Here is a 26,761-nt window from a genome sequence, read left to right as displayed (position 1 = left end):
ATACCAGGAACATACCAGGTACATATCAGGTACATATCAGGAACATATCAGGAACATATCAGGTATATATCAGGTACATATCAGGTACATATCAGGTACATATCAGGTACATATCAGGAACATATCAGGTACATATCAGGAACATATCAGGTACATATCAGGAACATATCAGGAACATATCAGGTACATATCAGGAACATATCAGGAACATATCAGGAACATATCAGGAACATATCAGGTACATATCAGGAACATATCAGGAACATATCAGGAACATATCAGGTACATATCAGGAACACAAACAGTTATTCATCTCGTTTGAACCTGCAGGCACTCGCGATGTAGATGGGATCTTGCTTGAATGTTGCTGACTAAGGCGTTTAACATTGTTTCACTGATCCAGTCCTTTAATATTGTTGAAACCGGCGTCCTGTCCAACTCCTTCATCCTGCACAAACCACACGGTCCTGGACGATGTTCGGATAGAAACTAGATTTTACCTCCGCTTCGAAATCCTCATCGCGTTCAAATTGTTGGTAAGCGTTGAGCGGTACTTCAGTTACACCACACGGTGTGGCAGCTTCATGTTGGAGGATGAACAACAGTTACGTCGGTCGTTGCCGGTCGTTGACGTTGGCAATACGACAACCGTGTAAATCGAAGCGATTCTTGGAATCGATAGAAGAACAGAGAACAAACTAATGAAGAGCTGCAGTTTTGTTCCAGATAGAATTATTTTCTGTCTCTACTACAACAGATGGTAGTTTTTAAAGCAGAGAACATGTTATGATATTTTCTTAAAGAAACAATAATTTTCAGAACAATTTAGGCGAAATTCGTATTTTTCTTTGATGTGGGGGGCACGTGTATGAGGGGATCATGGAAGCGATATACGTCTAAGAGCTGCTCCTGTCAAAGTATAAGTTGCTTTAGTCCTGATGTGGCTGAAATACTATCGATGTTACTAAAAATCTTAACTCACTTACTTAAGGATGGGTCTGCATCATTTCTAGCTTTCCTCCCGCAACACACCGTGATACAAAACAGATTACCATGAAACGACTCGGAAAGAAATAATACAGTAGTATTTTATTTATTCATTAAGATTTTATTTACCAGTACATCATGAAGCGAATAGTCCTTTAACACTCAATCATCTCATTCACAACAACCCGGCGTGTTTGAAATCACAAAGAGCTTCATATGCAGTAGAAGTTAGTTCGTCAGATCGTCAGAATTCGGAACATAAGACTGATGTGTTTTTCATCTCTTCCGTGAGTAAACGGATTACTGTGTACTAGTATATCGCACAGATAGGGATTTCCTGTGAGTAAGCAATAAACGCCGCCTGACAGGTTAAGCCACTCTGTTTGTTTTCACTGCTATTAGTGGCGGCCAAAGAGACAGCTGGCAGTTCCGGCAATTACTGATTGCGCGAATAATTGACCGCGCGATGTAGTCTAAACTGTCAATTCCGAGAAAATTGCACCACGCGAAAATAAGTACGTTTACAGTAACCTTTCTCAAACCCAACTCTCTCACTCACTTTGAGTTTTCTCCGCTCAAAAGAAGCCGAATAACTCAATATTCTTTCACATCACTATCTTTAATCTATCATGCCATACCGTACACACGCTCGCACGCACGCGCGCACGTACGCTCTCACTCATACAACAGAAAACAGAGTTTTTTCCTAAAATATAATGGGCGGTCGGGTATGGTAGTAGTTAAAGAGTTCGCTCGTCAGCCGAAGACGAGGGTTCGCTTACCCACATAAGTACAATATGTGAAGCCCATTTCTGGTGTCCACCGCTATGATATTGCTGGACTATTGCTAACTGTGGCGTAAAACCCGATTCACTAACGGTGATTGGACATTTCATATTTTACCTCCGCTTCGAAATCCTTCTCGCATTCGAATTGTTGGTGAGCTTTGACTGACTGACTGAGTTTAGTTTTACGCCGCTTTTAGCAATATTCCAGCAATATCACGGCGGGGGACACCAGAAATGGGCTTCACACATTGTGCCCATGTGGGGAATCGAACCCGGGTCTTCGGCGTGACGAGCCAACGCTTTAACCACTAGGCTACCCCACCGCCCCTGGTGAGCTTTGAACGGGACTTCAGTTATATCACACGGTTGGGAAGCTGCATGTGGAAGGATGACGGTCGTTGACGTTGACGACACAAGAACCGTTGGAATAGCAGCGAATAGAATATTGGATCGAATAGATCGAATTGGTGAATAATCATACTTACTTGTTTCTGAATGATTAAGGGGAAATTTCCTAACTCTCCACATACATGTACACTTAAATCATTAGTACTATCTTCTACGCTAGTTTTACAGAACTTACGATGAACTCGTTCAATGCACTCAGCTTGTTTCCAACCCCCAAATTTCGGATACATAATGCAGTACTGGTTTAGTGCGAGTACCATTTGATACCACCGATAATTTTTAATCATTATAACTGCTTTACAATTTCTAAATTGCATGAATCATACATAAAATGCATATCTACAGGTTTCCCTGAAATTTTCTAAAAATTAAACTTCATATTTGTCAATGTTGACAGTGTATCTCCATATGTTAAAGTAAACAGAAAGATAATGAAGATGTGACTGTAATTGAGCAGCGGTTCTACTCATTAAGACCATATCGCTGGCCAATAGATTCTTCAATGAAAATTGAAAAGACGTGGGGTGACATTACTTCCCCTTGTCTAAGACCAGTTTTGTAACTACATATTTCACTATCATTACAGCAATAGCTCATACATGACTTAACATCACTTTACATAGGATGACAAATATCTATGAATTTTCCACCAATTTAAAGTGTATTAAATATAAGCCACAATCCATTTCTGTAAATATTGTCGAACGCTTTTTGATAATCTGCGAAGGCACAGAATATCTCATCATTGTCTTTCAGAGCTTTTTCAATCAAAATATCCAAAATAAAAATTACGTGAACAGTGATGCCCCATTCCTTAAATTAAAACTGATATCATGTCTACCATTTAATTGTTTTGGGTACATAATTCCCAAGAACTGCTTAGAAGAGAAATACCACGAAAACTGATTGGGCCATCGTAAGTGTTCTTCTTGTGCAATGGTACACTAGCCCATATAGACAAAAACGATGATACATATCCCTTTTTTAATATCTATATATAGTTAAAAAATTTAATACAGTGTCGTTCTGTTCCTATAACCTATCTTAATATAGCTGCATATTGAATCAGAATCGTTATCAATGTGACTTGTTTTCCTTCATATGGCTAATGGATTCAGTATATTTCCTTAGAGAAAATTGCTGAATTTAATGAGCCATCAAAGTCATTCGGTTTACATTTGGACAGTTCTTAACACATGTTCTTTACACATGTTCTCAACACATGTTCTCAACACATGTTCTTACCACATGTCGATTTTAAGGGCGCTTCTCAAAGGTTTTTTAGGATAATTAAAATGTTTTGTGAGTTCATAACGCTTTGTATCCAACCATTTAGTAAAGTGACTATTCTTAAAGTCACCTGGTCTACCATTTTCTGGAAATATGTACCACCAGGAGCATTTATGTGTTCGACCGACGGTAAAAGGAATGGCGGTTAAATTATACTTATCTAATAATGATATCTTCTTTGAACTGAGATCGTATATTCACATTCCATTTCACATAAGTACCGTTCTCATTTCTGTTGACATTAATATGGTTCTTGTCCTTCGTCCTTAACGTGAGATAAGAACACATTTAACGCCCCTATCCTAATAAACCTAGATAAAATATATTTTCTGCGTTTAAGCCTTGAAGATCCGGGTTAGAATAGATCTTCAGCAACCTATGCTTGTTGTAAGAGGCCACTAATGGGATCGGGTGATCAGGCTCGCTGACTTGGTTGTCATCATATTCCAGTTGTGTAGATCGATGCTCATACTATTGATCTGGTCTAGACCCGATTATTTACACACCGCCGCCATATAGCTGGGATATTGCTGAGTGCCGCGTTAAACAAACAAACAAACAAATCTTCTGCGTTTAAAAAGCAATAATCCACAACACCAGCTCCTGATCTTTTGTGACAGGTATATTCTCCCAATCCTGCGCCATCACCACATCTCCTATTCACAATAACCAGTCCTCAGTGTTTGTTTTGAGAAACGCAACTGAGTTAGAAACTCAGCTGAGTAAAATTTCAAACTCAGTTTGTAATGTGAGTAAAAACTTAAGTTTGCTTCGGAAAGTCGGAGCCTGCACGTTGCACGGGTTAGGCAAGCGTAGCCCGTGTTGGTTAATGATACGGTCTCTGGGCGCACATTGCACGGGTTAGGCAAGCGTAGTCCGCGTTGGTTAACGATACGGTCTCTGGGCGCACGTTGCACGGGTTAGGCAAGCGTAGTGCGTGCACGCTGCACGGGTTAGGCAAGCGTAGTCCGTGCACGCTGCGCGGGTTAGGCAAGCGTAGTCCGTGTTGGTTAACGATACGGTCTCTGGGTGCACGTTGCACGGGTTAGGCAAGTGTAGTCCGTGTTGGTTAACGATACGATCTCTGGGCGCACGTTGCAAGGGTTAGGCAAACGAAGTGCGTGCTTGTTAACGATACGGTCTCTGGGTGCACGTGCAAGTATCTCTACCCGGTCATGGTCTTTGTTGTCAACAAAGTCGAATTTCACACTGGTCAAACAGTTCTGGTCACCTTGGTTGTAACCTGCGTCATACATGGAGTATTTATTAGCATGATGTTCCTGAAAATAGGAGAACCTTCTGGTGGTAAGTAGTTGGTTGGTTTGTTGTTTAACGCCGAATTCAGCAACATTCAAACTATATGGCGGCGGTCTGTAAAATAATCAATTCGAGATCAGACAATCCAGTGATAAACAGCATGCACATCGATCTACGCAACTGGGATACGTCATGTGTCATCCAAGCCAGCAAGTCTGACACGCTTACTTTTCCGGTGTAATCGTAACCTTGGGAAGTGTAGATATGTATATCCTTCTACGTCTGTGTTTGATGGTTTAGTTGTCCATGAGACCCGTGAAGATCCGGGGTAGAATAGGTCTTCAGCAACCCATTTTTGTCATAAAAGGCGACTATGCTTGTCGTAAAAGGCGACTAACGGGATCGGGTGGTCAGGCTCGCTGACTTGGTTGACACATGTCATCGGTTCCCAATTGCGCAGATCGATGCTCATGCTGTTGATCACTGGATTGTCTGGTCCAGACTCGATTATTTACAGACCGCCACCATATAGCTCACTCACTCACTCACTCACTAACTAGTTGTCCATGATTTCATTATGAGCGGTGGTGTAGCCTACTGATTAAAGCGTTCGCTCGTCACGCTGCAGTCTCGGGTTGATTCCTCATATGCGTGCAATGTGTGGAGCCCATTTCTGGTGTTCCTCGCCGTGATATTTCTAAAAACGACGTAAAGCCATACTTACTCAGTCATGATTTCATTAAGAATGATAATATCATTACTTCTGAACAAATTTGTAAAATCTGGTGTACCTTTCTCATGAGCGGTTCAGACTTGAATATGTACGACTTGAACCAGACTACGGAAGGTTTCTTTAGATTATAAGAGGCGGTAGGGTAGCCTAGTGGTTAAAGCGTTCGCTCGTTAAGTCGAAATCCCGGGTTCGATGCACCATATAGGTACAATGCGTGAAGCCCATTTCAGGTGTCCCCAGCCGTGATATTGCTAAAGACGGCGTAAAACCATACTCCCTCAATCTGTGAAATTTTGTTGCTCCGTGAATTTAATAATAATATAAAATAATACGGTATACTATATTCAATAACAATAATATAATTATATAATAAATATTGTGTTCAGTGTTTTAAATGGGCACGCACGTGACTCTGCAAAAAAACAAGCTAAATAAACTTATTTATTCAGCTCCACTGAACCTTTGACGTGACTGACTTTCATTCATTCACGTGATGAAATCAATGCCTTTTCCAGCTCGTTGTGAAAGTCATATATGTCGATGGAGACTCGGATTATCTAAGGTGTAATACATCAAGCGACAGTTTTATTAGTCTATCGCAACCGGGTTAATTTCACAATTATTGTCACCTGTACTAGCTAAAAGCGTTTTCCTTTAAGGCCTGTTGGTCTAATTCAAAAGACGAACACGTCTATGATGATTAAACCAATGTCCTTCCGAAACGTGTTTCCCATTCAAAAACCGACCATAAATCTAACCTGGTACCATTCATTCTCAGACATCAATGATAATTGTTCATATAGAAACTCCTCAGAAACAATATAGTTCACTTAGTCCGGGCACCTAAAGAGTTAGTTTATCTTTCTAATTCAAACATTTATGAACTTAAAAATCTCGTAACAATGGAAACGACATCTAAGGGTCTAGTTAAACTCACAAGGGGAAAAGGCGACCCCTACAGCAAACTGCGACCGTTCGAGCCCTGTGTCCAACTACCGTCAAACAATAAGCCTTGGAGATTGCATAGGCCGCTTTGATGGCGCCCACCTCTGTTTTATTCAAAGATAATTTTCTCGACAATGGACACACACTGTGACCGGTAATTCCTACGCTGAATTAGCAAGTCAAAATTTTATTCATATTTTTGATCGCGGACACGTATCTTTTATTTTATTTTCGATGATTTTGACGGGCATTCATGCATTGCTGAAACACGCCAGTACCTGCAAGCCGCGAAGAGGCTCTCAGAGGGGGTGTGAAATGATGTGATTTCATTTTTGTAGTTAACATACAGAAAAGATAAGGATGTGTACTATAGATAATGTACGATAATCACATGGAGATAATCCAAAGCGTTTAAGGGGGAGGCGTTGGGTGTGCCAGTACATGTTCGTGACCACCTGGATTAACCTGGATAAACAAATTTCCAGAACGGACTATAAAACCCGGACAAGTAGTAGAGTCCTTCATTAAAGATATCATAGACAAATCTTCAACATTAATTGCCCGTGTTAAGCGGGTTTCCAGATTAAGGAGATCCTGGTTAACTGGAATTTACCGCATAATTTGAAAGTCTCGATCATATTTCCATATTGTTTCAGGGAATTTCTATAACAAATCACACACCAAAACCTTTCACAAAATAACTTTCTTTTTTTTAACATAAAAATATTATGTTTGTCCGAAATCAAATGCAGAATGGCTTCTTCGTAAGCAATGACGAGCCCCCACCCTTATGGGCACTCAAAAGTCCACACACCTGTAGATTAGCTGTTCGTTGCTAATCCAGTGGATTAATTCAGAGTCTTACAATAACATCGAGCCAATCAGAGCAGCGTCTAATTACACAGCACACACAAACCGTTGTGCGACGCAGCGACGAGGTGCCCTTTAACAACGACCACCATCGAAGATGCAACCCAGTTTTGTGACGTGAACTGTTGGCATGAACTGCGCACGTGCGCACTGCCACTTGCTCTGCCTTTGGGTCACGCCAAACAATTGCTGTCTCGATCTTATTATTACCTGTTCGGTGCGGAAGAAAGAAACCATTAAAATACCTGAATAAGATCGATGTGGCCCTGTCTTCCTCTATACCGCCGTGAAGGGCTAACAGTAGCTTTTCTGTTCCGTTAATACCAGGCTTCGTTGAGCTACATGTTTTGCAGGTAACACAATTGAAAGATTGAAATAACCGACTTAATTAGACAGAACCCGGTCTTGGCAAACGCTGTGATAGTTTCTCAATCATACGCTCTCTTTTGTTGATTTATTAAGAGGAATATATTTAGAGGCAAGTTTTATACGCTCTTCGGTGAATGATGACGGCGTAATGATTGTGAACGATTATTTTTTAGGAATACTCTTTCCTTTTTTGTTCGGTCTCTGTGAACATGAATATCGCTTTGAAATCTGGAAATGGTTAATGTGAAAACATAGTTCGGTATGTTTTAGAAGTAACTGCTGATTAAAAGTTATCAAAAAGCAACCCATGAGTGAGTGAGTGACTACGGTTTTACGCCGCTTTTAGCAATATTACAGCAATATCAAGACAGGGGACATAAGAAATGGGCTCCACACATTGTACCCATGTGAGGAATCGAACCCGAGTCTTTGGCGTGACGAGCGAACGCTTTAACCACTAGGCTACCCAACCACCCCCAGCGTCCCATGCTTGTCGTAAGAGGACTAAAAGGGTCGGCAGGTCATATTTGGTTGATGCATGTCTTCGTATCCCAAATGCTTGAATTGATTTTCATATCCAGTTGGACTAACGCTGGACATAATTTTGATAGAAACAAATAACTATTTCAACTAAAAAGCAACTCCACTGAGATGCGATATTCTGAACAAAACCTGGGGATAGTCGAGGCTTTTTAATTTTTTTGATTTTGTATTACATATGAGACTGGGGGTAGGAAATGTGGTTCAAAGTCTGTGAAACAGATTAAATGTTAATCACTGGATTTTCTGGCCTACATTCGATTATTAAGATACCTCTGGAATATTGCGAAGCTCGGTATTAACGATCCATCCATCCATCCATCCAACCATCCAACCAACCAACTAACAACTCTTGGTATGATCAGGACACTGCAGATGCTAAAGGGTTTCATCAAAATGAGGAGCATCTAGGATTGGCGTTGCTGTTGCTTCCTTTGCGTCAATTAACATGGCACGCCGATATTACTGAAATACTGTTCAAAGCGGCCTTAAACGTACTCAACCGACTCTTATGTCGAGACTAATTGAGTTGTTCACCCTACAATGTTATTAATTAAATACTACAGGACATTTCCATCACACCCTGCAATTACACTTCTGAGTATATTCTGTCAAAAACAAGTTGATTTGTTGAAGTTGAACATGAAAGATCTCGAGACGATTAAATGAAACAACATCCTTTGAATAAAAATCTCTCCGGTTGGAACTTAAGGGGAAGAAAATTGAGCCCAAATTGACGAATGGCATCTCAAGCTTTTTTAAATGAGACGAACTCACTCGACACACTCTTACAGAATAGTGTTAAGGGCATGACGATAGGGGCGGTGTCAGTTTACCGCCGTAGTTGAAGTAGTCCGCCTGCTTTGCCCTCGTCACACGTGCAGTCGAGGACATTGGGGGACCGACCGAAGCGCGGGAGGCACCTTGTCGTGGAGACCGAAAGTCGCCACGAGAGTGCTTGGTGTCCTCACAAAATCTCAGGAAACCAGTTCACGCGTTGACCGCAAAGCATTGTGGGAATGTCACATGATCAACGCAAGCCGTGAGGTGGCGTTTGGTAGCTGCACGTGCATACGAGCAAGCGGAAGTGTCATTCCTAGGTGAAAGCGTGTGATCTGATTAGGAACTGATTTTAAACAACATGGTTTAAGATGAAACGGACAGATCTTGGAGTGGAATTGATTGACTGGCAATCATATTTATTGATTTTGATTGTTTGATATACAAAACTAATCTACAAATCATCACCAAGTGCCAATAGAATCAGACATTGTGTCTTTTCGCAATACCAGAGAGATTTTTACTTCCAATAGTAAACGCAACATGGCTAGTTACAAGGAAGGCTGAATCAACATGTACATTGTATGTTGTAAAGGGCGGTGGGGTAGCCTAATGGTTAAAGCGTTGGCTCGTCACGCCAAAGACCCTGGTTCGAATCCCCACATGGGCACAATGTGTGAGGCCCATTTCTGGTGTCCCCCGTCGTGATGTTGCTGGAATATTGCTAAAAGCGGCGTAAAACCAAACTCAGTCAGTCAGTCAGTATGTTGCAAATAGCTTTCAGGGTGAAAAAACTCTCAAAGTCCAAAACACGAATGCTGTTGTTCTTCAATCTAATGATAAAATGCACCATAAGTACATAATAATACCATAATCCGTTGCCCTCATACATAGCGCATGAATCTCAGACCTTGATATTGCTGAAAGGGGTTCCACGAACATTTTGTTACTGTGGAAAAACGAAATTCAAGATTTCACTGGAATTCTTTTTCTACAAACGTTTGTAGTACCCACTGGAACATAAGTTGCTTGGAACCTATTCTAACCCTACATGGCGTTGATATACCCCTTCATGTATTTGTCGGCATGGCATGCCAGCATCACTCACATTCCCCTAAAATGGATATTTGGAAAAGACAGCTCAACCCAGTTTATAAGAATCTGCTATGTTCGGATCACGAAGAAGCGTTACTCGCATGTTGAAGTCATGTTCAGTCCATCAAGCATGGAGAACCACAAACAGATTAATTAAGTGATAATTCTAACTGGCTTTAAACAGACTCTTGAACTTTGCGAATTCAACAAGGCGTTTGTACCATGAATGTCAGTCCGCTGTGACACGCGATGGTGCTACCATTACTTCCCCATGTCACGGCTCCTGACACGCGCGACCACTGGAGAGTCACGGACTTGTCACACCACCTCAACAATGTCCATCCGCGGCCATGTAATCATCTCAGCTAGCCACAGTCCGCGTCGACCACGACCATCACTCCACGCTGACCACAACTGCCCGCTGTAATTGTCCACTTGCCCTGGCCATATCGTCCACAGTGGCCATTGTCCACTTAAGCATGGTAATTAGACTTCAACCAGCTTTTGACATTATAAAAGATTGTCGCTTCATTTTTTATTGTTTTGTCCCTAGTCATCGATTGGGATCTAAAGTAAGGGTGCCAATATTGGTTCCTTTGATGGCACTGTGTAGTGTGTTTGTTCATGGAGGAGGGTTATATTGGCTGGGTGGTCTGCAAGTCCGACTGGTCCATTGTGTACCCTCCGCTGCCCCCAGTAAGTAGCTTTCTGTCAGATGAATAAGTGTGAAGGCTTTGTGTGATCGTAAAATCAGGGTTTGTTTTTTGATGATGTTATTTATATTCATTTCAAGCGACGCTTCTTTCCGTCTGTGAGAACATCGAAATGCTTGTGCTGCGTGCTCACAAAAAACATCATCTTGACCCAGTGTTAACCGAGCTCAATGGTAACATACAGGCAGCAGAAATTATGAATTTTTAGACAATCGTAGAATTACCGACATAGACTAGTATAGAACTCTAACACGCAAATATATTTACAGAAATAAGTCGTTGTACATCGTTTATACTTCATTCTCCAGTAGAAATATTTGTCGAAATCAAAAGGAAAGTTTTAGAGTATTTTGTCAGAAACATTCCATTCTGTCGTCGTACGAGAGACATGTTCGAGGAAAAAACTATTTCTGACATTAATAATTCTTGTTATAATACAAACTTAATAGTCTGAAAATAGAGTTTCACAGACAAAGAGTAACAGTACCATCTATTGGTGTAACGCAGTGGATTGCTTCAGAATCTTTTTACATATCTCTGATGTTGTGATTTCTGTTACGCAGAATGTTACGCTGACCATTCCTTTGACTTTGTTATACCTCTCTTGCTCAGAAGGTTTTGATCAAAGTTACAGCATGCAAGGACTCTGTAAGGCTTTATTGTAGACATGTGGATAGTCTGACTCCAGTTTCTGAACCATATTGATTTCTCTACAGCCTAGCCCTTGCAGCGCTAAAACCCTACACGAAGCAAGCCTAGATTTCCCCAGGTTCAGGCTGAATCTCTGGCCCCCCTAGGGCCCCTTTTCCAATTTAAATGGGTTTATTTGTTACAATCAAAATTATGTATATTTAGAGACTCAGCGTTAGTTTAACACGTGGAGGACATTTCGAAATTTGATGCATCAGTGGCAAAAATGATGTCCGATGCAATTCCCTATTTTGACTTACACCACACGTAATTATTTCAGGTGAACAATTGACTTAGCGTATGTTCATGACGGGTGCAACCGGTGGGGCAGGATACGCTCACCCATTCGCGAACACCTGGTATCATCACTACTTCATAGTGATTCATAAACACATGCCCTGTCATCGTATCACATAGTGGCAATAACTGGATTGTCTGGTCCAGAGTCCAGACTAGATTTGTTTACAAACAACATTATACAGCTGTAATACTGCTGAAACAAATATATGCTCATGGTATTGTAACAATTGTACAATGGACGCTGCTTTTAGCAGAGATTTCTTATGAATGTGGAAAGGGTTTTGTCGCTTCCATCTATTTGGTAATTGCAACGTGTGTTGTGATGACGACGTCAGTACTATACTGGACATAACGCCTGAAGCGATTGTAGATATATTGTGTGTATATACTGATTGCTTGAATTGAAGTAAAGCGCCAGGCCGTTATGGCCGGTATGGTGAGTGAGTGAGTGAGTTGGGGTTTTATGCCGCTTTTAGCAATATTCCAGCAATATCACGGCGGGGAACACCAGAAATTGGCTTCACACATTGCACCCATGTGGGGAATCGAACCCAGGTCTTTGGCGTGACGAGCGAACGCTTTAACCACTGGGCTACCCCGCCGTCCCCGGTATCTTGAAATATTGCATGTTTTACTTCTATGCCTTTTTTAACAATATTTTCAGATATGTTTTCTTGATGAGTAGTTAAAATACGATGTATTTCCTCTACATAAGAGTGAGTGGGTAAGTTTAGTTTTACGCCGCATTCAGCAATATCCCAGCTATATGGCGGCCGCTGCATATGAAGGAGAGCTTCCATGATATAACAATCGGAGGATCACGGTTTGAATACTTATGACAAGGTTTCTACGCTGGTTCTAAATAACAGGGGGCGGTGGGTTAGCCTAGTGGCTAAAGCGTTCGCTCGTCACTCCGAAGACCCGGGTTCGATTCCAAACATGGGTACTATGTGTGAAGCCCATTTCTGGTGTCCCCCGCCGTGATATTGCTGGAATATTGCTAAACGTGGCGTAAAACCATACTCACTTACTCTAAATAACAGGTTGAAACCGTGTGTTGAGTTATATAATAAGCCTCCAGAATGTGAAGCTGGTTTCTATAGGGGTTATTCTGGAGTGAAAATTATGTTTATACTGCGTCTCTAGTTCAGAAATCAAAGTGATGGTTTTAATCCAGGTAGCGAGGAAGCATTACATTCTGTTAATAAGGATAGATTCTGCATGGGTTGGTCTTCATTCGAGCGGAATTCGTCGGAAATATATTGTATTTTATAGATGGTTTTGTTCATATAATTGACCATAATTTGAAAGTTCAAAGAACATGATATCGGACTTTTTCAATTTTCTACCAATAGTGCTAGACAAGGACGCATTTTATGTCCTTTTTTTGTTTTCACTAGTTATTAATCAGTTGGAAAATGATGTCCAACCGAGGCAGAAAAATCTTTGTTCATGTGAACTTGGTGGAACCTCTTTACGTGCTGACTATTTACGTGTCGTTTCAAATACGGTTCTAGAACTTCAGAGGAAAATAAAGGTCTTACAAATTAAACCCTTTTTAACAAACCGGGTTCATAAGTTGATTCAGACAAAAAGTTTTAATATGTAGTAATTACAAATGCAGTTAAGAAAATATGAGGGGAAGCTTTGGGACATGTCTGTCAAGGTTCTACATATTATTGCTATTTCGACTGTGTCGGTGGGAAGGTGATCAGACATTGGTGTTCAAAATCAACCAATCACCGGTTCATATTTAACTGCAAAATAATTTTTCAAAGGTATTGTTTGACCCTCAGAGTAAACAAATTATATTTAAGAGATTTGCAGTGCTCACAGAGGCAATAGTTTCTATACATGTAGATGTATGACGTACCGCTTTAAACTCCTACGAATGGATAAGTACAGAGCCCACAAAGTATCTGCACGGGACAAATACAGAACCGACACAAAGCACGGAAAGAAAAAGAAACAAAAGCCGACATAGAGTCGTTAGGAATCAAACAAACAAACAAACACACACGGTCGTACACAGACACTCATTAAAATACATATAAACTGCAAAAACAAAACACGTTCGCAACTCTCATAACACACACACACGCGCGCGCGCGCGCACGCACGCACGCACGCACGTCAGCAAGGCAAGACATACAGCAAACGTACATATCACTCACCCAAACCTGAGTAACATTACAACAGCCAACACACATAAACAAGACGTACACGACGCCACCATAAGCCCGCCCAACGTAGACCTACAATGACACATACACTTACATGATAATGATCAGTATTCAGAATATCGTTATTTTCAAATAAACCTCTCCCTCCTCAACATAAAACAATAATTTCGAGTACATTATTTATCCTGTAATTCATTTGGTGGAGATAATGAGCGGACTAAAGTAAATATTATTTTTGTGCAGAATATTAACTCCACTGACGTGAACATTTTCCTCTCACGATCCCGAGCGATACAGTTCTGCAGTTTGCAGGCATTGCAATTGTTGCCCCCTGAACAAAGACAATCAAATACCCATCCACTGTCCATCATGATGGACGCTCAGCGTGACCCCGAATAACCCGCCAGGACATTGACAATACCTGTAATGACAAATGGTTTTCAGCCTTCCGCGCATCTTTATATTGGACGTAGACAGTTGTCAGTGATGAGTCCACTTGGAGGGGTGCTCCCTCTCCTTCCCTCCAGCCCCACCCCGAGGGTACAACATGTGAAGGTATCACAGCTCCACGTGTCGTACGTCTCAGCACCAACGCTGAGCTACGTGTAGGTTTATGACAAGGAGCCATGCTGAGCCCTATTCTATTTATGATACTTTGAAAGTGTTTAGCCTTCAACTTCAAATAGATGGTTACTATTTGCCGGGTGTGATGTGTTAGATCAACTGTTGGGGTCAACATTATGTCGTGCTTTATTGTCGTACAGGTGATTAATTGTAAATGCATTCACTCATAAGTGAAACATGAAACGGTGAGTGAGTGTACGGCTCCGATATACCTACAACTGCGAATCACATAAAGCTTTATATCTACATCAATCTACTATACCCAGTGCTCTCCCTTGTATCAAGAAAGGTATCAAAGCCATTAATGGCCGAAGGTAGGTGGGCAATAGGTTTAAGTTTTACAACTCTGTACCTTTTACTTCCATTGAATCAATTGCTGACATTTCAAAGAATTGCCCCAAGTGCAATCGATTATAGTTTCATATGAGATGAAATGAATCTTTCAGGAACATGCCTCAATGACATTATAACAATGAGCTGTACATAAACCCCCCATTAAAATGGACTTTCACAGTATCTTTATACCATTGGTGTACACGAAAATACACTTTTCGTGACAAAATAGAAATATTCTTACGGTTTATTGGATTATGTGGTCGTTATCACATGTAATGTAATACTGTTGTAAAATAAAGTTCGCTAAATATGTAATATCATTATGAAATATGTCCAGATTTGTATAAAATATGATTGTGTACGCTATTGACATTGATGTAACGACATGGAGAGGCTCCTATACCAGTGAAGCATTCAACTTCTATCCGCTCTCCAGCGTACCTCTCCGATCTGCCCCGCGCGAGTTACCGAGACGTACTGAGGTCATGTTTCGTCATTTGTAAAGAAGCGACGAAATTGTGAGATCTAGCGTACGTATTCTCCACCCATGTGACAGGAGAGACAGATATCACCAAACAGCACAAGAAACAAATTGATTGTCGTTTAGAGATTTGTTTGTTGAAAGCTGAATCAGATGGAAACGAAACGAATATTTCTACAGATTAAGTTCGACAATCTGGAGAGGGTTATGTCAACAAATACACGTATTCACATTTGAAAAGATTATTTTCTTTTGAATTCAGGCTTTATGAGTACGTTTCATAAGATTTATATGTCGGGTGTGATGTCATGAATCACCACTTGAAAAATCCTTGACATTAAATCCGTTAAGATGTAGACGTAGTGAATGTCAGTAAGAAAAGCGAATACACTCTTTCAAGTTCATAAATAGTTATTCAACAGTGGCATCATGCTGACATTGGTAAATTACTTTGCAAGTTTACCAAAGAAATGATATATAATAGAACATGATAGTTGATGAAATAGCTAGCAGATGTGCTACAGAAATAGGTTCACGAGAGTTTGAAAAGGTTTCCGCTTGGCGTCCGACCGCTCTTCCATGCTGGTACATCTCACGGACGTCAAAGCATAGCTATTATCTGTCTGGTGGATAGGGTAACACAACCTCTACCACATTCCTATACTGTTAATCAACAACGAACAATGCTAAGTGTACATAGAATTACATTCACAGGAGTGTGCGTCAGCCTGCACGCGTCAAGCACGCGGCCGTATGCCACGAGCTTAAAGGACGCCGCACGCTTCAGACGCGTTCATTGCACGTGTCGACGTCATAAAGACAATCACTCGCTCGTAACAGTCCACGTTTTTTCAAAGATATGCACAGATTTAATCTTTTCTTGAAATGAAACCTATTGCTTTCATGCACTCAAATTGAGAGCGGTGATTTAATTTTTTAAAATGTTGAATCGGATTTCGTTTTAAAGAGGAATGATGATCATTAATAACAAATGAAAGATTTTTAAAAACTGAATCAGAGTTATTTCATACATATTTGGTCACGAATACTTCAAAGTGTAATGTAATGCGTTCTCTATGTACACTGAGTGCATGTTTTCTATAATGGTATCAATATAGAGGTTGACAACTGAGTTGTAATGTCAGTACATACGCATAAAATATAATGGATGAATAGGCTTTAGTTCCCTGCCGCATGCTATTCATATGAAGTAGTATAACTTAAATGAAACTTTGTGCTTGAACTTTTTTTTAATCTGTGTGTATCGTGAGTAAAGACTGTTGGAGACTGCATATGGACAGAAATATATGATTTTCATTATGCCTTAAATGTACACAGTGTGCATGATGCCTATTGGTTATCCCTGATATATACACGTTCATCATCATCCCTTTTTGATTAGAAATAGGGCAAAGAAATCATTATCATAATCGGTCGTCGTCATCATCATCATGGGGCGCGGTGGGCGAGCTTTCTAAGGCGCCAGGCTAGTAATCCAGCGAGATTGGAGGTGCCGGGATCGAGCCCACCTGTGAAAAAAACCTTGGAGTCAACTTTGTGTGCAGACTCTTTCAGTGTTGTCACAACCCCTAGTGTTCAGTACACATCCCTGTGCACTTAAAAGAACCCACGAATCTGTTGGTAGATGACCAGATGGTTGCCACATGAATACGTGCAAACACCTAGTTGCGGGTACAGCAACGTGCAATTAAACTTGGACAAAGTACTGTGACTATGTGTCCCAGTCCACCCAGCTGTGAATGGGTACCTCGTAAGGATGGAAAAGCCACATTAACTCGGTGCGCCTAGCAGGCAGCAAGAGTTGAATGATCCCCAGGGAGTTGAGATTGAAAAATACGATGTGCCGTTGTGATGGACATCCAATGATCGAGGGAAAACAAAGCGCCTTTTATATCGGCGCTATATGTATGTATGTATGTGTGTGTGTGTGTGTGTGTGTGTGTGTGTGTGTATGTATCATCATCATCATCACATCATCCCCTTTTCATTAACAATAGGGCAAAGCGTTGGCTTTATCATGTCTACCATACAGGGAAGCACTCATCCATTTCGGCGTACATATGGGCGACCTTACACAGTGCTCCTTTCATGTCTAAAGCCTTCCTTAGGTATATGTTTACGAGATATGAATATCGGAAAAACATCTTTTGCCCTAGAGCAGTTTCGACATTAAAATATAATTGTAATAGGCTTGATTTCACAATAAATGCAGTTTATTACTGAATGTAAAGCCTAGCTTTAGAAGTGAGCTTCAGCTCTTTATCATTTGGATTTAGTATCTGGTTTCAAGAGTCAAGTAATCAAAGAATGTGGCATGCAGGTAACTTCATCAAAGAGTCATACTCGTCCCTTCATCAAGACGTTGGTCGCGCTGGTACCCCCAGTCACAGAGCTTTGATGATTTTCCCTTCAAGATATTGTCGTATCGGTCCCTTAATCAGACTTTGCCGAGCAGGTCCCTTAATCCCAGAGTTTGACATGCTTCACCTTTAATGGAATAGTTTGCCATGCTGGTTTTTGAATCCAATAACTCTCATTCTGGTCCCTTAATCCAAAAACTGCCATGTTGGTCACTTAACTCAAGAGTTGTCATGTTGGTTCCTTAACCCAAGACTTGTCATGTTGGTCCCTTAGCCTAAGAGTTGTCATGTTGGTCCTTTAACTCAAGAGCTGTCATATCGGTCCCTTAGCCCAAGAGTTGTCATTTTGGTCCCTTAACTCAAGAGTTGTCATGTCCGTCCCTTAACCCAAGAGTCGTCATTTTGGTCCCTTAACTCAAGAGTTGTCATGTCGGTCCCTTAACCCAAGAGTTGTCATTTTGGTCCCTTAACTCAAGAGTAGTCATGTCCGTCCCTTAACCCAAGAGTTTCCATGTTGGTCCCTAAACCCAATAGTTGTCATTTTGGTCCCTTAACCCAAGAGTTGTCATGTTGGTCCCTTAACCCAAGAGTTGTCATATTGGTCCCTTAACCCAAGAGTTGTCATGTTGGTCCCTTAACCCAAGAGTTGTCATGTTGGTCCCTTAACCCAAGAGTTGTCATGTTGGTCCCTTAACCCAAGAGCTGTCATATCGGTCCCTTAGCCCAAGAGTTGTCATTTTGGTCCCTTAACTCAAGAGTTGTCATGTCCGTCCCTTAACCCAAGAGTCGTCATTTTGGTCCCTTAACTCAAGAGTTGTCATGTCGGTCCCTTAACCCAAGAGTTGTCATTTTGGTCCCTTAACTCAAGAGTAGTCATGTCAACCCAAGAGTTGCCATATTGGTCCCTTAACCCAAGAGTTGTCATGTTGGTCCCTTAACCCAAGAGTTGTCAATCCCAGAGCTGTCATGTTGGTCCCTTAACCCAAGAGTTGTCATGTTGGTCCCTTAACCCAAGAGTTGTCATGTTGGTCCCTTAACCCAATAGTTGTCATGTTGGTCCCTTAATCCAAGAGTTGTCATGTTGGTCCCTTAACCCAAGAGTTGTCATGTTGGTCCCTTAACCCAAGAGTTGTCATGTTGGTCCCTTAATCCAAGAGTTGTCATGTTGGTCCCTTAACCCAAGAGTTGTCATGTTGGTCCCTTAACCCAAGAGTTGCCATTTTGCTCCCTTAACCCAATAGTTGCCATGTTGGTCCCTTAACCCAAGAGTTGCCATGTTGGTCCCTTAACCCAAGAGTTGTCATGTTGGTCCCTTAACCCAAGAGTTGTCATGTTGGTCCCTTAACCCAAGAGTTGCCATGTTGGCCCCTTAAGCCCAAGAGTTGTCATGTTGGCCCTTTATCCAAGAATTAATATGTTGGTCCTATAACCCAAGAGTTGTCATGTTGGTCCCTTAATCCAAGAGTTGTCATGTTGGCCCCATAATCCAAGAGCTTACCATTAATCAATGTAATCCCATGCAGGTCTATTCATCACAGAGTTCGTCATTCTTGCGTCTTTGTGAAAGAGTGTTTCATACTTCTGCCGTTATAAAGTAGTTTCTAATTCTTCATACAAAACTGGATCATAAATATCCCTTCATAAAAGAGTGTGTCAGACTGACTTCTTTATTAACGATCTTGTCATGCAAGACATATCATTATCAAAGAATTTCAAGTCAGTATAAAACCATATACATTTAACGGGTCTGTGAGTGAGTGAGTGATTGTTTGAGTTCAGTAGCTTATCATTATAACACATATATCATGTGTGATTTATATGAAAGGACTGGGTATGGTCAGGAACCTTTGAGGCACTCCGGATCCGCGAAATTTAAAAATATGTGACATTCATCGGATATGGTAATGTGAATGATAACTAAACTCCATTTCTAACGCATGCATCTAACAAAATATGCAATAGCACTCAATATCTTTATCTATAAATATATCTCTCTACTCATATCTATATCTATACATATATCTGTATCTACACATCTATACATACATACATACATACATACATACATACATACATACATACATACATACATACATACATACATACATACATACATACATACATACATACATACATACATACATACATACACACATACATGCATACATACATACATACATACATACATACATACATACATACATACATACATACATACATACATACACACACACACACACACACACACACACACACACACACACACACACACACACACACACACACACACACACACATACATACATACATACATACATACATACATACATACATACATACATACATACATACATACATACATACATACATACATACATACATACATATACATACATGCATGAGGCATTTGTTTTTCGAATATTAGTACTTGAAGGAATCTTTGACACAAGGTACATTTCCAAGACAGTGTCAACAAATGGTAACACTGTCATCTTGCTCCACGGACCTGATTATATATCCTTGAATTTCACAAAGGCGTTTGTTGTCAAACATTTGAATATGTCTGATGATGTTCATACGCTATTGCAAATGCTTCCATAAAATTGAACTTAAATAATTCAAATCTGTCAAATTGGATCTTAACCATAACGTTATCCTCACGAAATCATGTCTATTTTTTTAAAAAAAGGTGAAATTATCATGTTTCTTAATTAACCAGAGACTTTTCTTGCATTACCTGTACATCATACAGAATTAAATAAACAGCAAAAAATATGAAACGTTTATCGAATATGAGTTATGATGATGCGTGGCTTGCAGCAGATTTCTTCGCCATGCGTGCCCCACCAGCGCTGAGGCAGGCCGGTTGACCACAATCCTGCGCGATCGCTTGCCATATGCTGTAGCCTTCGTTCTAAGTCACTGGTCGTTTTGAGCACCTCATACGATTCGTGATGTGATTGCATTGAGCTTTCATTGAAGCGGGTTTCAATCAAATCTCCTCCGCCATTGGTTTCAATGGATCAAGATGGGAGCGACTACGATATTTTAAAACATTTCTTCTTAACATTGCATTTTATTCACGTGCACTTTAAACCAAATAAAATTAAAATAATCTGTTTTAAAATGTTTCGTTTATATGTCGTGTCTTCGAAATGAAATACTGATATATTGACATGTTTCTTTGAGGATTAAATTCGTTTCATTTCATTCAACATTACACTCGTTTGACTCACAATAAAAAATCAAGTATGTCAAATTCTTTCTTTGAGTGGCATTTTAGAAGTTGGGAAGTACAAAATAGAACAAACTTTATGGAGAACAACTTCTTTTATTCGTGAGTGCGACGTTTGGATACAAATTCTTGTACCGTTGTCAAGCTTGTACCGGTACAAGAATCTGTATCCAAACGTCGCACTCACGAATAAAAGAAGTTGTTCTCCATAAAATTTGTACTGTATTGTAAAATTCTTACCGATAAACATTGTTAATCAGACCAAATACCAGTTACGTTAATATCCAAAATATCAAATCGGAAGCTGTTCTGCAAGATCCTTCAGGTAATAGCTGTAAAACATTTCAATATAATTTATTGAAAGAATAGCGTGCATATGTCCCAACTGTTGTTTATTCAACCACCCCAATCAACATTTGCATAACTCCCGCAGTTTGAGCCTTCCAGTTGCCATAGTAATTAGCCAATCAAAGCATGCGGTTAGCACCAATCAATGCGCCACGTGCAGTATGGCTGCACGTGCCAAATGACCTATCAGGTATGGGAAAGAAAGGCAACCATTCACTATGGGGAATCTTTTGTATAATTATCGACATGAGCCCATCAGGATTTCATTCGCCGGAATCTTGCATTTGTACCTGTTCAGGATCAATCAGTTAGAGGCCCTCCCGTGACAGGTGTGAGGCGAAAACTGTTACACCACGGGACACGCGAAAGGTCGCGCTATCCACTTTCGCCATTTTAGTGCGCATGCTCGGATTATGCGCTGGATAATTGATCTAACAACGGTACTATTCATACCTGTCGCGTATAAATGACGTTTGAATATTTGAAATAAACACGCGAAGCGTACACAAATTAAAAATCAAATCAATTTCTCTGGATTAAATTGGGGGAGTGAAATTAACATTTGTAATATATTACATTCTAAAGAAAGTCTTGAACGCCAGACAGATAAATTGGCAATAGGTTCAATTAAATATAAAAGACACCCGGTAAAAATTGAATACCGCATTTGTCACGAAACCGAGTTGATGGATTAATGGTTCTCTTTGAACGAACTTTTAGTTTCTTCTGAACTTGGCACCATTGATTGAATCTAAAGTTTTGAAGGAAGTATATCTGCGGAAGGTGTCTTTGATATATACGTGACATATTGATTCTTATTGTATAGCTGTACACTTAATTTGGGTTATGTTCCGCGGTGTTTGATCACAAAGACGATCGCCTTCGAGGGGAAAGAGGTGGGTGCGTTTCCTGGTCGTTTAATGGCGGCCCGCACGTGTCTATTTCTTAAGAGACATTTATCATTTCACTTTCGCTTGTGTGAAAACGTCCCAAACCTGTATTTTGAGTTGATTGAAAGTGTACGTATTTTTCCACGTGACATATATTTTTAAATAGTTCGCTGGCATGGGAATATTTTCTCTGGTTATGCCCTCCTAGCGGCCGGTCTCAAGGGGTAGAAGGTGGTTTGTTATTCTGAAGTTTAGAATTGGGATATAAACATTACTTGGAAGAAAAAAGTAACGTTCAAATGTTAAAGAGTCTTTTGTAGTCCTATAATAAAGAGCTAAAGGGCTATTATTCATTAAAGACCACCAGCTCTGAGTAAATTGGTCTTTTAAAACTAGTTCTACCTTTAAGGCCATACCTTCAGTGTTAACACATTCTGGATTTCTGAAAATATTACTAAGACCTAAATGATTTAACGTACATTCAATAAAATTTAACCAATTATCTTGATAGTCATAGTGCTGTTTTTGTAGTGTAATGAAGTTGTGTAAAGTGTGAGATAATTTAACGTTTGATATTTTGGGTACAGCAAGGGTGTGCCAATATTTAATCAATCGCTTTACAATCTTAATTCTCAGAGGATACCTTCCCGTTTCTCCGTAGACCATGTAAGTTGGGGTAGATACTTTAAGATTACAGATGAATTTCAAAAACTTCAAGTGAACTGTTTCAATAATTTCCAGTTATTCATGTCTCCAGGTTTCACATCCATAGCAGAGAATGGGAACAACCATTACATCGAAAGCCCGGATTAAACAGTCAATCGGGAGGTTAATATTTCTTGCCGTTTTTAAAAGGCAGAACATAGCCTTACTTCCTGAGTCAATTAAAGTTTTGATAGCTTGTACCAAACTACCAGATCTATGTAGTTTTAAACCTAGATACGTGTAAAAGTCAACAATCTCTAGTGCATGTTCTCCGAAATAGAATATATGTTTACCTTTAGAAGGTACTCCACCACCAAATATTACAATTTTGGTTTTGGATATACATGTATTGACATCAGGCTTCCACTGCACACAATACATATGGAACGAATTTAATAATCTCTGGAGTCCATTAGGACTTTGACTAACAAGTACTGCATCATCTGCATATAAGAGAATAAAAAGGTGTAAAACAATATTCACATCTAAACCCTCGATAAGAACACCATCACAATTATCATCAGAAATGTGTGACTCAAGATCATTTAAGAACAGTGAAAACAATAGTGGTGATAGGTTTTCACCTTGTCTTACTCCACACTCACTCGGGAAGTAGTCTGAATAATTATTATTTGCACATACGCATGTTTTAATGTTTTTGTACATATTTTGTATTAAGTCGAAAAACCGCCCATGTATACCTTGCTTCAATAGTTTATGCCACAAATATATGTCAAATATTCTTTTAACCAGGTTTTACAGTAGATGATAGAACCACGTGATCTGTAGTTTGTTGTGCAGAGTTGGTTGCGTCCCTTAGTTGTGTCCCTTAGTTGTGTCAGAATCTTATGATCGTTGGTGGGATCACATATTTGTTATTTTTGTTTCTAGATATACCAACACCATACCGAGTCCATTAGTGCCACCAAAGCGGCAAGAAGACCTGCATGACTACGGGATTTATCCGACATAAAACAGACACGTGATATAACTGAAGTCTCTCTCAGTGTACCGGAAAAATAAATTATGTGCTTGAAAATTGGATGTGAAGAAAACAATTTAGGTCGTTAATCGTCTGTAACGGCCGTCCTTGTGAGATAGCCATTGACGTGATGCATGTAATATAGCCTTATCATATCCGTATTACATACATCACCCTCCAATAAGCATATCGTGTTCGTATTTTGTTTCTTTAATTTTAAGCTACCGTCAAACAAGGTTGCGTTCTTTTACCCCGATGTTAACTATAAAACCCCTCGTATTTGGGGAAATATAAAACAGAACTAAAATATCATTCTAAAATGTACTTGACATATTTTCGGTTGTCACTTCAGCTCCTGGTACACATGCATAAGTTGTATGTAAGGACCTCTTGATTCTATCTTGGCTCTTGTGTTGACCAGTCGATGGTGACCCCCGTGAGTTACTGAACCCTGTCAGTGACCCTAGTAACCCCACGTGGTATACACGACTAGACAGGTGTCATCTTGGGTGAGTCCCTTAAAGCCCCATCTCAGGTCTTCTGGGGACAATAGAAGACAATATCACCAGCGTTGAATGGCATGTCAGATAATCCTATTGTAATGGACATAGCATGAAAGCTAACGTGTAGATTCACTCATCGTTTGTAACATGTTTGCAATTAACTTGTAACCATCCATGAAATCCAGTCTACGAATTGATCTATTATTCCACAATTTATTTAATTTGCATGGAGATGGCACGAAAATCCACATGGCATGTCCAGTATATGAGTCATGCATTTCAGAAAGATCCTGCAAAAAGCGATTACCTTGATACGTACAGATTCATACGCTGCCAAATGACTTTAAGTAGGATGAAGCGTTTCCAGTCGATTTGCTACCACCTGAAGAAGAAAAGCGAGTCCATCGATAAGGTTTCTTTTCACAAACTAGAATCGACAGTAATTTACACCTTTAAGTTAACCAGCCTGAACAAGCTGAAATATTTTGTTTTGTTGTCATAAGACGCCATAACCGGCGTCATATGGGCCTTGAAACGTATCTTCCTATGTGAACAAACCAAGCGTGGCTGTAGCTCACCTGATCAACAAGCACGATCTTGGACTGTGAAAAAACGGCCATTGGGAATTAATGAGCCCTTTTATCTAATCATAAAGTTCATTTACATTTTGATTCCACTAAGACGCTTTATCGAAAAGCGGATCTGGTAAATAATCTCTGTGTGCATACATTATTAGAAGTGTTGGGTTCCTTGACACTCGCAAAACAATGGCCGGATTTGGCGACTAGCATAAAGACATAACAAGCGTGACCCCGCGTGTAAGGCCTGAGGTCAGTCATGTCGTGGCCAAATCGATAGGAACTCGATCTCTAAAGAATTAATTTTCTGCTAAAGCGAGTAAATCCTTGAATGACGTTTTGTGCATTGTCTGAGACTGTATTACACGCCCACTGAGTCCGTCATCGCCGACATAACACTGTGTAGAGTTCACGTAAAATCAGGTGTAAGACGTAATGTACTCGTGTTTACGCCGATTCTGGCGGATATCGAAGTATAAAGATAGACTTTCCGTTTACGAGTGCGTGTTTGGTAGGGAGTGATCAGCATAGATGTATTTATTAGCGGATATTTTCACGAACACCTGGTGCCATCACTAATATAGTGTAATGCATAAAAATACTTGGAATAAAGTCGGAATCGTAGAATCACAATTGCATTTTGTGATGATGAAGATGATGATAAAGGTGATGATCCATCTAGTATAACTCTATTCTGCATGACTCGTCACTATATGGCTGAAATATTGCCGGGGTGACGTTAAATTTTAACTCACTCACTCACTCACTATTTTGCATGACTCGTCACTATATGGCTGAAATATTGCCGGGGTGACGTTAAATCTTAACTCACTCACTCATTCACTATTTTGCATGACGACTTTCATGCTAAAAGGCAATATTACCAATTGATCAGTGTGCACTCGAAGTACATTCTCAGCTCAGACGTCATGATGACATCATCACATATAGGGAAACAAACGTGGTTCTTCGTCGTCACGAGCGAACGACCGAACCACAAGACTACCCCATCACCCCTTAATAGTCAAGCTGTCAAGCACGGCACCCATACAAGAGTTCTCCTAGACCTACGTTGCCTACTTTCACCTTTAGCAGACATTCCTTGTGATGAAAGTTTGTCGTATTTATTTAGTGTAATATCTAAATTCGAGTGTCTGTCATCCGTAGTTAACGGCACATTAAGCACGTGCTCAAACCCCAAACAAAATATTTACAAAAAAGGTACATGACAGGGCTGTTAGTGGTGAGATTTCCTCACTGAAATGCTTATTGTTTGAAAGCATTTCCCTCAACACTTAACGCCTCATTGACTTCACTATACAAACACAGATTTATGACTTTAGAAATGTCATAGATAATGCAGCGGGTTATTGAAATCCAATTTTCATTATATTTTTGTAAAGTTGGTGTTTTATATAACGTATTCAAAAGTAAAAATCAGTTTATGGCCTTTTAACCAGTCAGAGAGTCCTTCATGTTCTAAAGACACTATTCAGTGGCAACATATGCGGGTAGTTTCAACTCCTGGGTTCGTAACACGACAGTTGCCGTAACACTATCCTACCAGACAGCGAGCGAGCAGCTACGACTACGAAACAAAGGTGTCATAAACCGTAATCTGCTCGTGCTCGAGTTGGATGTACAAAGCTATATTTATACTGATACCGGGAGACATCATAAAATTGCAAAGTCTGAAAGAGTGTGTACATATTGTAACTTAAACAATATCGAAGATGTGTACCATTTTACC

General features: G+C 40.1%; 1 long non-coding RNA gene across 1 annotated transcript; it reads left to right on the top strand.

The window, feature by feature from the left end:
• The first annotated feature begins 4,620 nt into the window (after positions 1 to 4,620).
• On the top strand, positions 4,621 to 23,963 carry LOC124284120. The gene is made up of 2 exons (XR_006900469.1): positions 4,621 to 4,778; positions 23,840 to 23,963. It is a non-coding gene; the product is annotated as an uncharacterized LOC124284120 (long non-coding RNA).
• Positions 23,964 to 26,761: the final 2,798 nt, after the last annotated feature.

The sequence above is a fragment of the Haliotis rubra genome, unplaced genomic scaffold (assembly GCF_003918875.1).
Source record: "Haliotis rubra isolate DU_JTF1 unplaced genomic scaffold, ASM391887v1 Scf33, whole genome shotgun sequence".
NCBI classification, from domain to species: Eukaryota; Metazoa; Mollusca; class Gastropoda; order Lepetellida; family Haliotidae; genus Haliotis; species Haliotis rubra.
The sequence above is the reverse complement of the archived record's forward strand: the minus strand, read 5'-3'. Positions and strand labels throughout refer to the sequence as shown.